This window comes from Trichosurus vulpecula, chromosome 6 (genome assembly GCF_011100635.1).
Source record: "Trichosurus vulpecula isolate mTriVul1 chromosome 6, mTriVul1.pri, whole genome shotgun sequence".
Lineage (NCBI taxonomy): Eukaryota > Metazoa > Chordata > Mammalia > Diprotodontia > Phalangeridae > Trichosurus > Trichosurus vulpecula.
In genome coordinates this window covers 66,291,972-66,310,290 of record NC_050578.1, presented here as the reverse complement: position 1 = coordinate 66,310,290, position 18,319 = coordinate 66,291,972, and the positions used below count along the sequence as shown (strand labels likewise).

Sequence of the window (18,319 nt, the reverse complement as noted above, 5' to 3'; positions counted from 1 at the left end):
TCAACAAAAATTTATTAAGTACCCACTATGTGCAGCTTACTTTTATAGGCACTATGATGGAAGTGATGAAGTATAATACTTCATCCACTGCCCCATGGGAACTAACCCACTTCCATGGGATTTTAGATGAGGCATATAGGAAACAGTGGAGAGTATGTATTCTATTAAGAAGTATAACTAGGTGGTACATGCAATCAGAATTCAGAGGATGGTGGAATCAGCTTAAGCTAGAGTAGTCCTGCTGAGGAGGTGGAAATAGAGAAGGGCATTGAAACATATGGAGAATTTGTATATTCAAAGGAAAGGATGAATATCATTGGAGACTGAGGATGAAGATGTTTAATAGCATAACCAAAGGCATAGCTGATTTCCAAGATATGGTTTATATAGAATACAATGAGTATACCTGATTATCCAGAACAGATAGCTCCCATTGAAGAAGAGTAGGAGAAATATTTGGATAGGTTGAGTGGAAACCTATTATAAAGAAGACTTTGAAAAACCAGCAAGGAGTTTGAGCTTGATGTGACTAGGCAAATTCTAAAGCAAATGAGTAGCTTAATGAAAGTAGTGTTTTAAGGACGTTAAATGTAGTAGTACTTGAATGCACTGAAGGGGGTCAGAAGAAAGTGGATGGAGGTAGGGAAACCTCCAAGGAGGCTATTGCCTTTGGGTACCAGGTGATCATTATGTTGTACTAGGTGTCAAATTGTATTGTTGTTTGTTGTTTGTATTGTTGTTGTTGATGATCTTTCCTTCTTGTAGAGGACCAACCACATCAGGACAGTGATATCTTGACTTGCAAGTGAATTGGATTTAAGTGAGGCAGAGTTGTACAAAGTCATCAAGTTCACTTTCTCCTTCAGAGTCTTTGGAGTCCACTGGAAAGACATAGGTCAAGACAACTGGTGATGGCCCTGGATGCAGTGGGAGACCATGGCCTCTTTAAGCCAAGATCTTTCCGAGATATCAGCTTGCCTGAGGCTATGCCCATTCAATAACTAAAGTCTAGGTAAGAATTGAGGCAAAAGATGGCCTAGTTTGCCTTTACTAAGAATCATCCTGGGAGGGGAAGACCCTCAGAGTTTCTGTCCAGAACAGAAACAGTTGCTATTTACATTCACTCTGAGCCATCAAAATCTAAATAATCATAGAACAGTAGCCTATTCTGGAACAGGAAAGGGGCATTTACAAAAAGCTCAAGTTTGAGGATGACATCTGAGTTCTATTTTTTTCATCCACTTAATGCACTGTATTTTTTTTTGACATTTTTCTATTCTTGTATATATCTATGTATGGTTATATATAGATATATATGTAATTTCCCAATATATCCCTCTCTCACTGAAGCTAGACTTATAAGAAAGAAAACCAGATGAACAGAATTGACCAAGAAAGCAACCTGATCGGCCAGCATATGCAACATACCACACTCATTAGATGCTTCCATGTCAGTACTGAGAAGGATGAATATTTCATCCTCTGAGTTTGTTCATTACATTTAGTAGTAAAGTGGTATGCAGAGGAATATTTGTAAGATAACAAGACCTTCAAAAAGCAGAACTCCATTCTCTCTTTAAATTTTTATTTTGTAACAGAGAGCCTTTTGTAGACAGAGAGAATCTGTGGATCTACTTTATAAGCCTGATGGTCCAAAAGAGGCCTGAAGTTGGACTGTTGGTCAACTGGGAACTTTTTGCTCACTACTTTCGCATGAAACTTATTGGGAATTGGGAAGATTGGTGAGAGGCATATTTCATGGCAAAAGGCACTGTTGTCTGATTGCATGATGTGTTACGATACATAATACATAAAGAAAGATGTATTATATCTTTACATAAGGAAACAATAAATAAGTTACTATAGATAAGGAAAGATGTATTAGATCAGCCTTGAGGTCACTAGTATCTCTTTCCTTCAAAGACTGCCTGATAATGTTTGCAAGTAGAAAGATTAAACATGGGGGGAAATTGTGTAGCAGCAAGTAAAGAACAAATGTATTGCATGAGAGGTAAGAAAGAGAAGAGAGCTTCCAATCTAACACTTATACCTGGGGAAGCATAGATGCCTTAATCTTTTAGTCATTTCTTACATAGTTGACATCACCATTTTAGTGGGTTGAATTGAATGATTAAACTATTCTTTCTCATTGGTAGGGACTATTTAGATATAAAAATTGGGAAAATGTTTATATGTGTACACATGCATGTAAATACAGACTGCATATACATGTATACATATGCACACACATGTACATATATATTTAAACACGCAATATATTTAGATCTAGTTGAATCCAACTTTTAAGCTGAGATTTTATTTGGTAAATAAAAAAAGACTCAGTAAATCAAAGGACAATGATAAAAATACTAAAAGAAATAAAAATACTAAAAAGAAAAAAATACTTCATGTTTTATGATATTTGGTGTTTTATCTAATAATTTATTAAGTAATAATTTATTTAATGATAATTTGGTCTTTTATTTAAGTGGCATCTTCTCTGAATTCAAATATTCCTATCTAGTTTAATATCTTCTTAATATCATCTTTTGTACTCAATTTTGCTTATATCAGAAATATTTTGTTGAGTTCATTTTTTCCCCTTTAGGTTCATATTTAACCTCAAAACATTCCTATGAGATAGGCAAAGTTAAGAGAGTTGTTCAACATTTTGTACCTCAGCATGGTCCTTGGACACTGGCTCCAGAGTCTTGCTTTCTGAGTTCATCCTCTTTCATTTAATTTATTGCCCTGAAGAAAATCTAAATATGAAGAAAATAAGATGTGATTTTGCCTGCATTTACATACACACACACAAATTTAAGAGTATCCCATGTAAATACTTTTGCAGAATGAAATAGCAAAGTATTTTACACTCTGGAAAATGAACCTCAGGCTAGCAGCTATTTTATTTGCTTATTTTTAAAAATTATTCTAGCCATTTTTATAACTTAATTACAGCACATTTATAAACATTTATCTAGGTATTTAAGTTTTGTATAGTGCTTTTCTCACTACATCTCTATGAGGTATGATACTGCAAATGTCACGAAGCATATTTTAAGCTGAGGAAATGGTCTCAGAAAGGTTGTTACATGCCTTAGGTAACAGCAAATACATGAGGCTGGATTCAAATGCAAGCACAACAGTCTGGCCAGATAGCCTTCCCCTCTCTGCCACCACTGCATCAAGGAGGAAAGGTGTACAGCAACACAGAAATGGCTAAGGTAATTTATTCTTCAACGAGCATAGCTCCTCACCCCAATGGAATATCCCCAACTTCTACTGTGTTAAAGCTCTTGGTTTAGCTCATTGCTTCTTCATTGTCAATGGGAATCCCAAGCTATCCTCAAGTGTAATCTTAACAATTTTCACAGTTTTTTCACCAAACTTTTTTTAACTGGATATTGGATTGTGATGTGGAATGAAATGAAAAAAAAGAAAAGAAAAGATTTGTCTTTTTTCCTTTCTTACTTTGTCTTTGGTACAAATACGCCTGAGCAAGGAATTTTATTAGGACAAGCATGTAATATGGTGAAAAAACCTTTAGTAGAGTAACAAACCCTTGGAAAATTGTAGGTTGTAGTTCAGTTGTGTCTGACTCTTCATCACCCCATTTGGGGTCTCTTGGCAGATACTAGAGTGGTTTGCCATTTATTTCACCAGCTCATTTTACAAATGAGGAAACTGAGGCAAACAGGATTGAGTGACATGCCCAAGATCAAACAGCTAGTTGGTGCCTAAGGCTGAATTTGATCCCAGATAGTCTTGACTCCAGACCTGGCACTCTATCAACTGTACTACCTAGCTGCCCAATATATCATGGATAACCTGGTCCTAATTTTGGTATTTATTTGCAAGAAACAAAGATCATAGTGTGGTGCATATTGGTTAACTCTCCACCTGTCAGAGAAAATGGGATAGACTGAAATTGAAAGTGATTTAGAGGTCACTTAAAATGAAATCAATATAATTATAGAAATGTCCTTTTAACACTGATGCTAAAGTCAGTATAATTATTCCTTTCCCCTCCCTGACAATTGTATAACATACATTTTTAAACAGTATGCCTGTTTTTTTTTTTAAATGGTTACACCATCAGTTTATCTCACCTATTCAATAGTTGAATCTCCTTCTGAGATATTTAAAGAGGTTGCTGCATAAGGTAGTGGAAATTAGAAGTGGTCTTAAAGCAGAAACTCTTCTAGAGTTTCCATAATGTTGGATCTCACCTATTGGAGTATTTGGAGGCTCCATTTTCCAGTATTGCACTTAGAATATTTGGATAATTTTCATTTTATCTAAGATTCTGTAAGAGTCATTGATTTAAAAACATCAAGATTCATTGAATATACATAGACACATGTTTTTATGCATATATTGGCTCATTGAAAAGGAGTGAAACAATTGAGCACTTTTAGATAATTATATTTAGGAACAGTCTATGTGTCCTAAAGTTAATTACAGATTTGCCAATTATCTGGTTTACTTTGTAAATGTTGGTTCCTAAACTCTATAATATGAGCCCTAAAGTAATCTCTTCTGTCTACACTAATAAAATGAAATGGATAATTTGCCAGATTTCCATTTCATTTTTGTTGTTACAATTTTAAGTCCTGAGAGTCTGGATGTGACTTGACTGTGAATCAGGGCTTATTGACACATTTCACTAAAAGGGAAATTCAGCAAATGTTATTTATAATCATTTTAATATTTCTGGAAAATGTACAAGCCCACATGAATGACTGGCTGCCTCTATGTGACTCAAGAATGAGAAAATAGACTATTAGCCTGACAGTAGAAACATGATAGATTATTCAGACTGACCATTGTGCCCTGTGCCAAATTATGCAAAAAAACCCAAATTAAGATGTGAGCAGATTTTTTTCAGACTAACAGCCTTTCTCCAAAGTAATTACCTTGTTAATATTATAGCTGTACCTTGTGCATACCAATGGAATATTAACAAAAATTTTGTATTCTCAGAGCATTGATGGTTAATCACATTATTATGATGATGCCATTCACTAAATGACTGGTGAATTGATTGGAGATGGGAATTTAGCACTAATGTATTTTTTAATTAAATCATTTTCCTTGTCAGAATATACTTTATTTACAATTCTCTTCAATGTAGACCTTTAAAAATTCAAATAATAATCAAAACAACATTAAATCATTTAAAAACAAGCAAACTGATTACCTACTATACATAATGTATTATGCTATGAACTGGGATCCATCTTAATCCTTGAGGTGTTTATTATAATCTAGCAAAATTAAATCATAAGTTCCCTATAAGACATAAGTTTATAAGTAGTATATATTTGGCAGTTATTAAAATTGCAGAAAAAAAGCATAGTGCTGAAATGGAATTAGGTTAAAATAAAATATAAATACAGGTGTGAGCAACTAAGTGGCACAGTGAATAGACCACTGGGCCTGTAATCAGGAAGACCTAACTTTAAATTTGGCCCCAGATGCTTACTAGCTGTGTGACCCTTGGCAAGTCACTTAACCTGTTTCCTCAGCTTGTAGATATTAAAGGTAATACCCCATTCATTGTACTTTGGGATAGCTTTTGTTACAAAGTTGTTGTTTTCCCTGACAGGAATTCTAAATTTTCCTTTTTACAACTCTTGGCTCTGTTCCATGAGGCTAAACTTAACAGGTCTAATCACTCTTCCATATGACAACACTCTAGATACTAGAAGACAGCTCTCATGTCTCCTTTGAACCTTCTGTAGGCTAAACATCCCAGCTTTCTGTTGTTCCTCATTTTTTGATGTCATCTGTGTTGATTGATATTGAGCTTATAACCCACTAAAAGTCCCAGATCTTTGTCAAAATGGCTACATAATCATGCCACCCTTATCTTGCACTTGGAAAATAGATTTCTTTTTGCACCCAAGTATAAGACTTTATATTTATCCCTATTGAAGTTCAAATTCTTATAGCAAACCTAGAATTACTTTTGGATCCTGACTCTATTGTCCAGTGTGATGATTTGTGCCATTTGCCAATTTGATGAGCATACTATCTATGGCTTTGTCCAAATCTTTGATAAAAATGTTACATAGCCCAGAGGCTACATGAAATGTTGATTAAAATGTTCCGCAGGTCTATGGAGGACTCCACTGGAGACCTCTTGTCATGTCAACATTGAACAATTAATAACTATTCTCTGAGTCTAGCTAGTGCTGAACTGATCTGATTCTTTTTTTTTTCAAGATCCCAAAATGACTTTAATTTTATTTCCTTTGCTTAAGCCAAATCATTAAATCTCACAGTGATTTTGGGTGGGGGGACAGAAAAAAGGCTATGGATTAGATCATGGCTGAGTGGGGTAGGATCAGTGGGGCCACAGGCCTCACTGGGGAAGCTGGAGGAGCACCGACTGTCCAGCGGGCAGGTAGGTGATGTTCCGAGATCGGGAAAGCTGGAATGCGATGTACTCTGCAGCTTCCAGCTTACGAAGCTCTATTAGGCCGTCTCCCACAGTGGCCAGCGAATTGACAATTAGCTCGGCGGCTTTGGAGTCACCCTCTGCTAGATGATGGCTGCTTTTTTCTGTTGTTCAGCCTTTTCCACTACAAATCTGGCCCTCTCTGCTTCCTGCTGAGCCACCTGTTTGGCTTCTACTGCCTCCGTGAACTCTTTCCCAAAGGTCAGATGCGTCAAAGAGACATCATCTAGGATGAGCCCAAAGGTTGCCGCTCTCTCTGTGAGGTCATCGCTCACTTGCCTGGAGACTAGTTCTCTTTGGGTGATCAATTCTCCAGCATCGAATCGAGCTACCACTGACTTGAGGATCTCGGTGGTTATGGAGGGCAATACCCGCTCATCATAGTCCTCACCAATGCTGGTGAAGATTCGGGGCAGCTGATTGGCGACAGGTCGGAAGAGAATACGAAGAATGAAATTGACATTCTGTAAATCCTTGCTACCAGTGATCACTGGGACATTCCGTGGCCGGGAACGGCAGTCGAAAATAATTGGTTTCTGTACCCATGGGATGAGAATATGAGTCCCTTCTCCTACAACAATGTCTTGGACTCCACGGAACCTATCAAAGATGACAGCTCTGTGGCCGGCATCCACATTATATAAGGCAGAGTTGACAACTCCTCCTACAACAGCTAAGCCCAGGCCAAACTTGCCAACAGCTTCAAACAGTTCAGCAGCCATGTCTCCTTCAGATGGTCTTGGTCTTCCACCATTTCAGACTGCGCGTGCGTCAGGTCCCGCCTCCCCTTCACCGCCCCCTCCTGAAGGACCTTTCCTCCTGTTGGTTGACAAGGACGCAGCGCCTTCTGGGATTGCTGGTTCAAGACTAGTCCTGAACCCCTACTCTTCTGAATTGATCTGATTCTATTTGCAACTGTGACATATAAAAATTTCAAGAAACAGTTTCTGGGTAATTAATCATTTTATTAATCATGCTGGCAGATAATTAATAAAAGGCATCAGTGGTACTCTCCAATGCTAAAGACCCCTCATTAAACCTACTCAATGCTTATGTGCCCTTGAAAGATTGGGTATTCCTGAGGGTGGCAATCAAAACTGATTGGTTAATAGGTAATGAAAGAATGAATATTATAATTAGATGTGGGCTTATTCTAATGAAGGTGGGGTACATGACTCTGATCACTCAGTCTATACCCATATCACCCATTTTAGGGTAATTTAGACCAAGGCTTCTTAAATTGTGACTTGCAACCCCATATGGTGTCCTGATCCACAGTTTAAGAAGCACTGAATGGGTCGCACCTCTTGAGTGGAAAAAATTCAAGAAGCCCTGATCTAGACAAAAGGCTGAATCCACTTTTACTCAGACCTGTCAGATCAAAACACAATGGGCCAGAATCCATCGATTCACCTGAACTAAAATTTCTTTACCTTTTGACCAGATCTGCATTTTCCAGTTAGGTCAGTTTCACCCAAGATTTCATTTCATTATCAGCCCTGCAGCTGAAAGGCTGCCTGAATAACCTACAGGAGCTGATTTCTAAATGAGATAAAGAAAAGGAGAAACCTTAGTCACAATTCAATAATTGACTATTAATATAGGAATGAAATAATCATTTCTCTCACATCTAATGCATATCCCTCCTTATCCACACTAATAGTATGAGATACTATATCACAAGTTTTGCTAAAAGGTAAACAATATTTGCAGCATTTCTATATGTACTAGCTAAATAAATCTCTCAAATAAGAAAGGGAGAGTATTCTGATATAATGTGTTTCTCACAAAGCTATACGAGCTCCTTATAATTGATCCTCAATTGGGTGAGATTGTAGAAGATACTCTATTCCTTTGCTTCCTTTTATCTTCTGAGAGAGATAGAGCCGAATCTCCTCTTATCATCACCTATCTCACTAATTCTGGCATATTTCCATCCTGCCTCCTTTCCTTTCTTACCAAGAAACAGGAGATTTTATTATTTATACTATATTAATACTAGCTCACCTTTAACCTAAGGTCAATATAGTGGTCCTGATATTTATGGTGACTCATTTCTTTGCTATTTTATGAAGTTTATATCATAGGAAAAGTTATTAGTACAATTGCAGTAGTTTACCAGTAAGGAAAATTCCAAATATTCAGATAGCAATTTGGCATTCTATCCTAATTTAAAGTTTTGTGTTTTTTCACTAGTTAGCCCCTGGCCCCTTAAGGTTTAGAGTAAAATCAGGTACAGAAATATTTGGGTGAAGGAGAAGACTATATTACCGAGTCTGTACTGTACAGGTAGGTACTATTGGAGAGGAAATTGGAGAAAGAGCAGCCCATTTGGGGGATATTCTCTTGTGTCTTTGAATAAGTGGGCACAACCAATAGCTTCCAGCTGAGTTCTCTGTTCCAAGATGGTTGTCTTGCCAATGACCCACCCCTATCTTACCCTTCTTTCCTGTAGTTCAGTTCTCCTTTCAGGTTCTCCTTTTGATGTCTCTTTTTCATTTCCTGCTTCCAATTGTTGCTCCTGCTCCACCAATTCTTTCAAGCAGTTTATGGAGCCCCAGGTGGGTCTTGGGATGCCTTTTTGTCAGGACTGCTGCTCAGCTCTTGTGGAACCAACTCTTTCCTCTCCACTTATAGCTAGAAGATTGTGTGTCCCTTGAAAAGCTCCAGAATATGACTTAATGTCTACCTTTTAGCTTCATGATTTCAGTTGCTCTCAGAACTTGACTCTCCAAACTATAAATCCTAGAATATCAGGCAGTTTCTAAAACCCTATTATATAATCACCACTTCCTTTCTTATAAGGTCACTGGTCATCTCTTTAATGATATATTCTCAATTTTTCTCATGTATTGAAGCAGAGCTCACTATAGCTTATATTTTGCAGACTGTGTTCTCTTCCTTTAATTTTTTTAATCAGGACAATATTTGCCCTTCCCCAATCTTTTGGTACCTTATTGATTTTCTATGATCATTAAAATATTACTGACAATGACTGCTCAATCACATCTTTCAATTTCTTTTTCTATACCTGAAGATGCAGTTAATCTACTACAGGTCACTAGAATTTTCAAGGGCAAGGGATACTAAGTGTCTCTAGTATTATTTATATTTAGGTACCAAATCTCTCTTAGTCATTTTTGTTCTGTGATTTATAATCAAAAAGTCTCTTTTCTTGGCAGAGAGAACAGAAGCAAAACAACTGAGGAACATTTATTTTTTCTTCTGTTTTTAGTTCTCATCCTCCAATACACCCCAAATAAAGGTCATGGTTACCTTCATAAACTAGAAAAGAAAGAGTATCAGACATGAATAAACTAATACACATCCTGATTTTTTCACATCCCAATTTTATTGCTTTTGTGATGAATTTTAAATTAAATTTGTTCTTGGATTTTGCAATATGCATAGGAAAAGTACTGAAACAATTACTTTATAAGTTGATTTTATAAATAGCCTGTGAATGGTTTCCTAGAATGAGAAAAGCATAATGTTCTTCAATATCTGACTTACTTTTTCCTAGAGAGTTCCACACTACAATCTATGGAATTATCACATGGAAAAACACAGCATCTGGATATCTTAGTTCAGTTTTGGGGGATATACAGATTCTTCTTAATCATTTCATAAGATTTTAATATTGGAAGAACCTTAGAAATCATCCATTTTAGTACCACCTTTTGTCAATGAAAAAACAAGCCAAGAGAGATGGAGTGATTTTTGTAAGGTCATTCAAATGGCAAATGGCATAGTTTGTATGTTAATAGGATATTCTGATTCCAGATCCAGTGTTCCTTCTACATAACATATAATTTAAATGAAGATGAAAATGTGGGCTTAAGGAGCCATTATTTGTTCTTTATGGGTTTTTTTCCCTATATGTCTTGGGGAAAAAAGTCATACTTTGCTAATTAGTTCTACATATTTTTTCCTTTCTTTCCTTTTTATATTTTCCTAATTAGGAACAACCTGATTAAACAGTAATGTGATAGTAGAAATACTCTCTCCAATTCACTGCCACTACTTAGTGCTATTATGCATTGAAAAAAGTTTAAACTTTCTCTGAAATAATTGTGCCACTGGCCCCAAGGAGAACTGTTCTTAGTGAAAGCAAAGCAGGAAGTTAATCTGACCTATATAGAATGGAAGTTTTAGAGGTCATCAAGGGAGAGGATTGGGGAGGGGAGTGTGTACTCCCCAGGGAGAACCAGCAAAACTGTTAACTCTAGAGAGGACAATGTAAAAAAGAAGCCACTGATAATTGAATTGATGATGGTGAAATATATTTCAGGCTAAAAAGTCACAAATCTCTCATCTTGTTTAAAAAAAACTGAATCAAGGTAGCTATATTTCTTGAATCCTTAGTCTGAGGGATATGCATGTGTATTTTCAGTGAGGTAACATGATATACTAGATAGAAATCCATTCTCACAGTCATGTTTTAAGTTTTGCTTCTGATACTTACTGATTTAGTGACCCTGGACAAATCACTTACAGACCCAAGAGACTGACAGGTTCATGGATTATTTACCTAGAGTCTATGATTTTTAAAAAATCGTATTTGAATATAGGGACAACTAAGCGACACAGTACATAAAACACTGGGCTTGGAGCCAAGAAAACTCCTCTTCATAAAATCCATGACACTAGTTGTGTGAACCTGGCCAAGTCACTTAACCCTGTTTGCCTCAGTTTCCTCATCTGTAAAATTAGCTGAAGAAGGAAATGGCAAACCATTCCAGTATCTTTGCCAAAAAAAACCCCCAAGTTGCATCACATAGAGTCAGACATTACTGAAAATGACTGAACACACAATTTGATATAGTTGGTTTCCTTTATGATCTTACGTACTGTATCTTATGCATTTAACAACATAAATCTGAGAAGGGGTCCAGGAGTCAAAAAGAAGTAAACAACTCCTGATCTTGTTCATACCTTTCAATTTACAGATGAGGAGGCTCAAACACAGAAAGACTAGCTATTCTACTGAAGACCTAAAAGTGATAGTTAAAATTGTCCAGTTTTTTTTAATTGATTTGGAGAAATAGGAGATGATATGGAAGGCCCTTGATAAACTCCTAATGTAACTAAAACTGTAGAATATTACACTGGGGAGGAATCCTAGGACCTATCTAATCCAGTCTCCAAGGTCATATAGTCACCTTGATCCAATTTATTTTTCTTGCTGAATTTTATTGTTTCTTTAGTAACTTTAGTAATAGTGTGTATCTATATGCGTATGTCTGTATATTATATATAGATTATAACGGTATCTGTGAATACAAACCTATACATCCACATATTTATATATGTGTATGTGTACATAGACATGCATAGGCATATATTCATATACACACATATGCATACATACATATATTCCCTTATAGGCTTCATTTGCAGTAAAGTCACTTGTTGAAATGGGCCCTGACTCTATAATGCCCTAAGCTACCTCCTTCCTTTTCATAAAAAACCCACCTGATATTCCACTTCCTCTAGAGAACTTTCCATGATTAAAGGAAAGCAGGGCAGGGCTGTTGATCCAACAGGAAACAATCTCTGGCAGTCTATCTCATTTCCTGTAGAATGAAGATGCCAAAGGTCAATGCATGGGCCTGTAGGATGCTTTGGGTGAAAGTGATTACTTTTACTTCTTTCCTGTTTAATGACCTAACATTGAAAAGTTCTCTGTCTTAGTCATGTTAGAAGCATCTTTAAACTTCAGATTAAATTTAAGGCAGTCCAAATTCCTGACATATTTTGATTGGAGAGATCAAGAAGGAGATTGATCTTTCTAAAAAAAAAATATCTTCTTTCTGCCCTTCTACTTTCCAAATAATGTTGTCATACCAGCAGCTCAGTCCTTCCCAGCTGAAACCACTTCCTAGCTGAGTCCTTCTTCTTACCTGTGCCAAAAGTCTAGTTTGTGGCCAATCTCTTGCTCATTCACCTAACAGTACTAAACCAGCAGGATGGTCCTCATTCTTCTTGATATTAGCAGGGTGTAAGAGAAAGAGTATGATTTGGAATCAAGAGCATAGCCTCCTGAATCTCAGTGCAATTACTAGTTATGGGGCGATGAACAAGTCACTTAAAAGTGCTTTGACGTAGAGATAACTTTTCCACTACTTACCCTACCATATTTTCTTGAGTATTTTGTAAACTTTAAAGTGCTACATAAATATGCTTACTATTCTTCCTATTAAACTTAGCAGTGAGCTAGTCATACTACTGTCTTCTTCCCTCTCCATGCTTAATTCATCCTGAAACTGTACTGTGATTGATCATTGTGAGATGTCAAGAGCTTGCTCTAATGCCAACAGCCTCTTAGTTTCAATGTGGGGAGCAAAATGAAGTATTCATCAGTGATTGAGCACTAAGCATAAGGAGGTTAACTTTGCCATAAAGCAGCAAGGAAACAGTGGCATTTGAATTCTCTCTCCCCTCGAATCCTTATGTTTGGTTAGCAGGACAGGGTATGGTGACTCATGTGGGCTTTAGAAATCCAATAAATCCAAGGGGACCTAACTCTATGGGGCTAGGACATTTAATTCTCTTGGATAACCAGGAAGCTGTGTTATGGAAGCTGGGAAAAATCAAGTCTTAGGGATGATTTGTCCTTTCGGCTACCCTGTGTTGGCTGGGGTGGGGATGGGGGAATAGGTCTGCAAGGAAGAAAACTGCATCTAGCAAGCTGCAGTCAATCAGATTCTGGGGAGCACCTTTGCCTTCTTTTAGGCAAAGTCTCCCCATGTTGTGGGAGGGAGGACAGAAAATTTGTCAGGGAAATACTGGTGCTGTCAAATGGGGTATGAATATAATGAGTTTGAACATCAAGGAACTTTGATTAATCGTTGACTATTGATTATATTTCTTACATCTAGCCTAAATCTTTTATGTTGTAACTTAAAATAATTTCATTTTTTGTTTGTTTTTCCTTGGCTACAGATCAGTAGAATCTTTTTTACTACCTTTCTTAAAATAATTGCTTTTATGTTTATGTGAAAATTGTAGTTATGATCAATCAATTTTTCCCAATCAACCAGCATTTATAAGCTCAAACTTTGTGCCAGGCACTCTGCTAGGCACTGGGGATATGAAGGGGGAAAAAAGATGAAGCAATCCTTGCTCACAAGTAGCTTACATTCTACTGGGGTAGGGCGTAATTTAAGTCCCCAAAATGCTGTGCAATCAAAAAATATCATCTTACAAAGTTTCCTTGAATATTTTCATTCCATTTTCTCCAGATTTACAATACACAACCTCTTTTATCTAATTGAAAATGGAAGCAATATATAAGTCGACAAATATTGAGAATCTATTGTCAGAGATATAATTCTAGCCCTTACTTTCAAATACATTCAAAATTCACATTTATTAAACATCTACTGTGTACAATGCAAAGTACTTTATGTTGGTGATACAGACATTATGAAATGATATAGTTCTTGTCCTCAAGAACCATATACTCTATGTAACTATAAAGCAGGATGGCAGAAATGGGGCATAGACCAGTATCTTACACCATTTACTAAGATAAGATCAAAACAGACACATGACCTATATAAAGAGAAATATTAGAAGAAAATTAGAAGAACATGGAACATATTACTTATGAAACATAGATAAGTGAGCAATTTGTGAATAAATAAGAGATAGCAAAGTTAGGTGTGAAATTAATAATTTCAATTACAATAGACATTTTGAAAATCTCCACAACACTCTGCTATACCTCAGTGACATCAAATTTCTCTGAAAAGTTTCCAAAGAAAATACCTGTGTAATACCAGCTACTACCTTCTGGTCTTTAAACTGTATTCAAACAGTTTATAACTATAACAACAGTTTACAAATTCTGGCAATAGAGGCACCTGCAGGAAAGCCAAAGATACTGAAATAAATGTGTTGCAATAAAATGCATAAATAGATTTCATTATTGTCTTAATAATCCTTGTCTATTCACGTTATGTAGCCATCCATTGTTTTCTAAAGAGATATAATTTGTCTTCCTACTATTCATTTTCGTGATATGTCACTGACTTGGAAGATTGGACTTGTATTTTGCTATAGTTCTCTTTCATTTGTTTGGTGGTGGAGGAATCAGGGACACAGTTTTGAATGCAATTGATCACAAGCAGGTGGGGAGCATCTTCTTTTCATCAGAAACAATCAGCTGCTGTATTTTCCTCCATCCTCTCCTAGAGGCAGTGGCTTTGCCATGGTGCCTGCAAAAAGGACCTGTGCAAGCAGTTGATAATGTTGGTTTAAACATTAGGAAGATTACATTGTAAAAATTGAGGCCAACGGGCAACAGGGTTTTCCTCCTTCCTGCATTATCAGAGAATGGCAGATTTTATTAATGACCTCACTCCCAGGATTTCCTTCTCTTAGTTAGTTGGTGTGTATGTATGTGTTCCTCTCAGTCTTTGTCTCTTTCTGTCCCTCCCTCCCTTTCTCTCTCTGTCTCCGCTATCACTCCATCTCTCTGTCTTACTCTGTCTCTTTTGTTTGGAGCATGCTCATTGGTTCTGTGGTCTCTTATGGATGAAAACATTATCTCAGCTCTGTCTATCCTCCGGACAGTGTATAAATATTTTTTTGGAAAAAAAACTTAAATATTTAGACAGCTGCTTCCTTTTTTCCTTTAAAAAAATGACATATGATGTTCTAAATACCTCTGTTACATCTATACACCCTTCTAATCAGTGTGCTTAAGCTCCTGATGCCCCTCATTTTTATTTCTGTTGGTGGCAGGAGAACAAATTATTCATTCTAATTGTTGACTTCCCTGAACTTGTATAAATGTATTTTATGTTAAACATGAATAGCACTTTATATGCATGCATAACCTCTCATGGGGGAAATTGTCAAAAATTCAAGAATCATGGAATTTTAGAAAAGGAAGCGATCTTAGTGGTCATCTGGTCTTTTGCATGACAAAGGTTCCCCTCTGCATCCCTGCAAGTGGTCAGCCTGATATTGTTTGAAGTTCTCCAATGGGAGGGAACTCCCATGCCACCCTGTCTGCTAATTCTGGAGGCAAGGCAGGTCGCTTTTGGAAAGCATCAATTATCTTTTTAAGAATTCTTTTGGCTGTCTAATACTTCATATGACTCTTCAAAACTGCTAACTATTCCTGATTCTGTCCTCTGGAGCCAAATATAACAAACATAGTCTCTCTTCCACATGGCAAGCCTTCAAAGACTTCAAGATGATAATCATATTCCTTGGAGTCTTCTCTTCTCCAGGCTAACCATCCCCTCTTCCTTCTTCTGTTCCTCATACGGTATGGACTCAACACCCTTGACAACCTGCTTCCTTCCTCTGGATGTTCTTTAGTTTACCAGTGCCCTTCCTGAAACTTAGCACCCTGGATTGACCCCACTTTTCCAGATATGCTCTGACCATTGCAGAAAGACTCACCTCCTACTCCTGAAAACTATTCCTCTTGGTGCAATCCAAGATTATATGAGTTTTTTTCCTTTGTCTCTGTCAGCTAAATTATTGTCTAACAATAGTTCCTGGAGGCCGCTTGTTTGCGCAGTGAGTAGAACACTGGGTGTGGAGTCAAGAAGGTAAGAATTCAAATCCATTCTCAGATATTTTCTACCTCTGTGACCTTAGGCAAATCACTCAACTTCTGTCTGACTCAGTTTCCTCATCTGCAAAATGAGGATAATAATAGAATTTAACTCTCAAGTTTGTTACAGATCGAATTAGACAGTATTTGTAAAGTGCTTAGCACAGTTCCTGGCACATAGTAGGCATTTAATGAATGCTTGTTCCTTTCTCTTCCTCCACCTTATACTTGTGAAGTAATTTTTTAAAGACAGGTATGAAAGGAAATCCATACCTTATTTAGGAAATTTCAGATTCACTGTTCTTTGTGGGTAGACCTAGTGTAAAATCACTAAGATGATGATTATGAATTGACTAAGAGGGTTTATTTGGAAGATGTGATACGAATGAAAGAGCACTGGATTTGAAATCAAAACACAAAACCTAGCTGGGCTCCTTTATGCATGATTGGTAGCCACATTTTGATGTTGGGAAATTCAGCTCAGCAATTCAATAAACATGAACTCCATGCAAGCCACTGTGCTGGGCACTGGGATTCAAAGATGATACCTGTCCTCAAAGAGCTAACATTCTTCTGGGGGATCCAAAATATAAATGCATGAGTAAATTCAGGATAACTTGAGGAGGGGGAAGTCAATGAATGCTTCCCAAAGAAAGTAGAACCTGCCTTGGACTTTGAAAGAACCAAAGACTTTGGAGTGGTGGAAGTGAGGAGGGATGGGGAAGTAATCAGTCAACAAGCTCGAGGTAGGCAAACCTGTTGGAAGGCTATAGCAGTTATCGAGAGAGGTGAAGGGGGACTGTAAAAAGTGTGTTAGCTGTAAGTTGAGAGAAGGGCTTAGGACAGGGCCTTGGGGGTCACCGATGGTTACTAGATGAACTGGATGAAGGTCCAGAGAAGAACACTGTGAAGTATCAATTAGAGAGCTAGGAAGAGAATCGGAGAGAACTGTGTCATGAAAACTTCGAAGAGAGAGTATCTAGAAGGAGATGGTAATTGACACTGTCAAAGGTTGCAGGGGGATTTAAAAGGCTAAGAACTAAGAACAGGTCATTATGAGATCACTTGTGATTTTTGAGAGGGCAGTTGAATGGTAACATTCAAAACCCAGTTGCAGATGTCTTAGAAGGAAGTGAAAGGAGAGGTCATGACAGCACTTAGTGCAGATGACTTCCTCAAGGAATTTAGCTAAGAAAGAGAGGAGAGACATGGTTCAATAGCTATCAGGTATTGCTGGATATAGTGGAGAATTTTTAAGGATGGGAGAGACATTATTTATAAGCTGCAGGAAAGTAGCCAGTAGATAGAGAAAGATAGTGGATACAATACTGGGGAAATCAGGAGGAAATGAGAGAGGCTGATATCAAAGATAATGAAGAGGAGTTTTTCTTGTCAAAGAGAAAGGCTACCTCTTTATCAGGAGATGGAAGAGACAGATATTTGAGTGATGTGAGATTAGTAGGATGGGAAGAGAGGGAGCTCAATTTTATTTTTTTTTATTTTCTTTTTTGGTGAAGTATGAGGTACAGTCCTCAGCTGAAAAGAATGTAAAGAGAAGAAGCTGTGGTGGGAGATTTGAGAAGGGATGAAAAAGTTTGGAATAACCAATATAATGAGTGGGATGACAAGTCAACTAGAGAAATGTGAAAGGATTACCTCGCCATTCCTTGGGGATGAGATTACATAATATAGATTTTAAACAGATGAAATCTGTGCTATCTTGTGAATTTTCCAACCTCTGTTTAGCACAGTGCTTGAGACATAGTAGGTGCTTTCATATGTTTTTTATTTATTTCTTGGTTCAGGTGAATGGTAATCCAGGGTTTGATTGGCAATAAAACAAGGGGGCATCTACAGTAAAGGGTACTGCAGAGTGGAAATGGTTTTATTCTGGGCTAAGGCAGAGAAAAAGAAGTTGGAATTTGGGGTGAGGGTAAGAGCAAGGAGATCAGTTTGGCTGAAACCTTGAGCCCATAAAGGAGCCTAATGTGAAATAAATCTGGAAATTAAGCATGAAAAGTCACTTGATCTTTCTTTCAGCTTTAAGTTGTGATATATTTTTGTATAGGACTATAAACCTAGCTGAGTACTTTTTTTTTAAACTGCAACACTGTGTGATAGGTATGGGAGAAATTGTCATCTTCATTTTGCAGGTGAGGGTAAGAACCATCCTGACAATCCCAAGGCCATTGGGTGTCCCAAGCCTCCTGACTCCAAACTCGAGGCTTCTTTCCTTTATATCTGATTCTTCTGGAGAGCACATCTTCTTTGGCTGT

At 37.2% G+C, this 18,319-nt stretch overlaps 1 protein-coding gene and 1 pseudogene across 2 annotated transcripts in view; one reads left to right on the top strand and one right to left on the bottom strand.

Annotated features, from left to right (window-relative positions):
- Nucleotides 1–18,319, top strand: part of PPP3CA (protein phosphatase 3 catalytic subunit alpha) — a 396,094-nt gene that overhangs the window by 53,838 nt on the left and 323,937 nt on the right. The window lies entirely within an intron of this gene.
- On the bottom strand, nt 6,322–7,188 carry LOC118852892 (annotated as a pseudogene).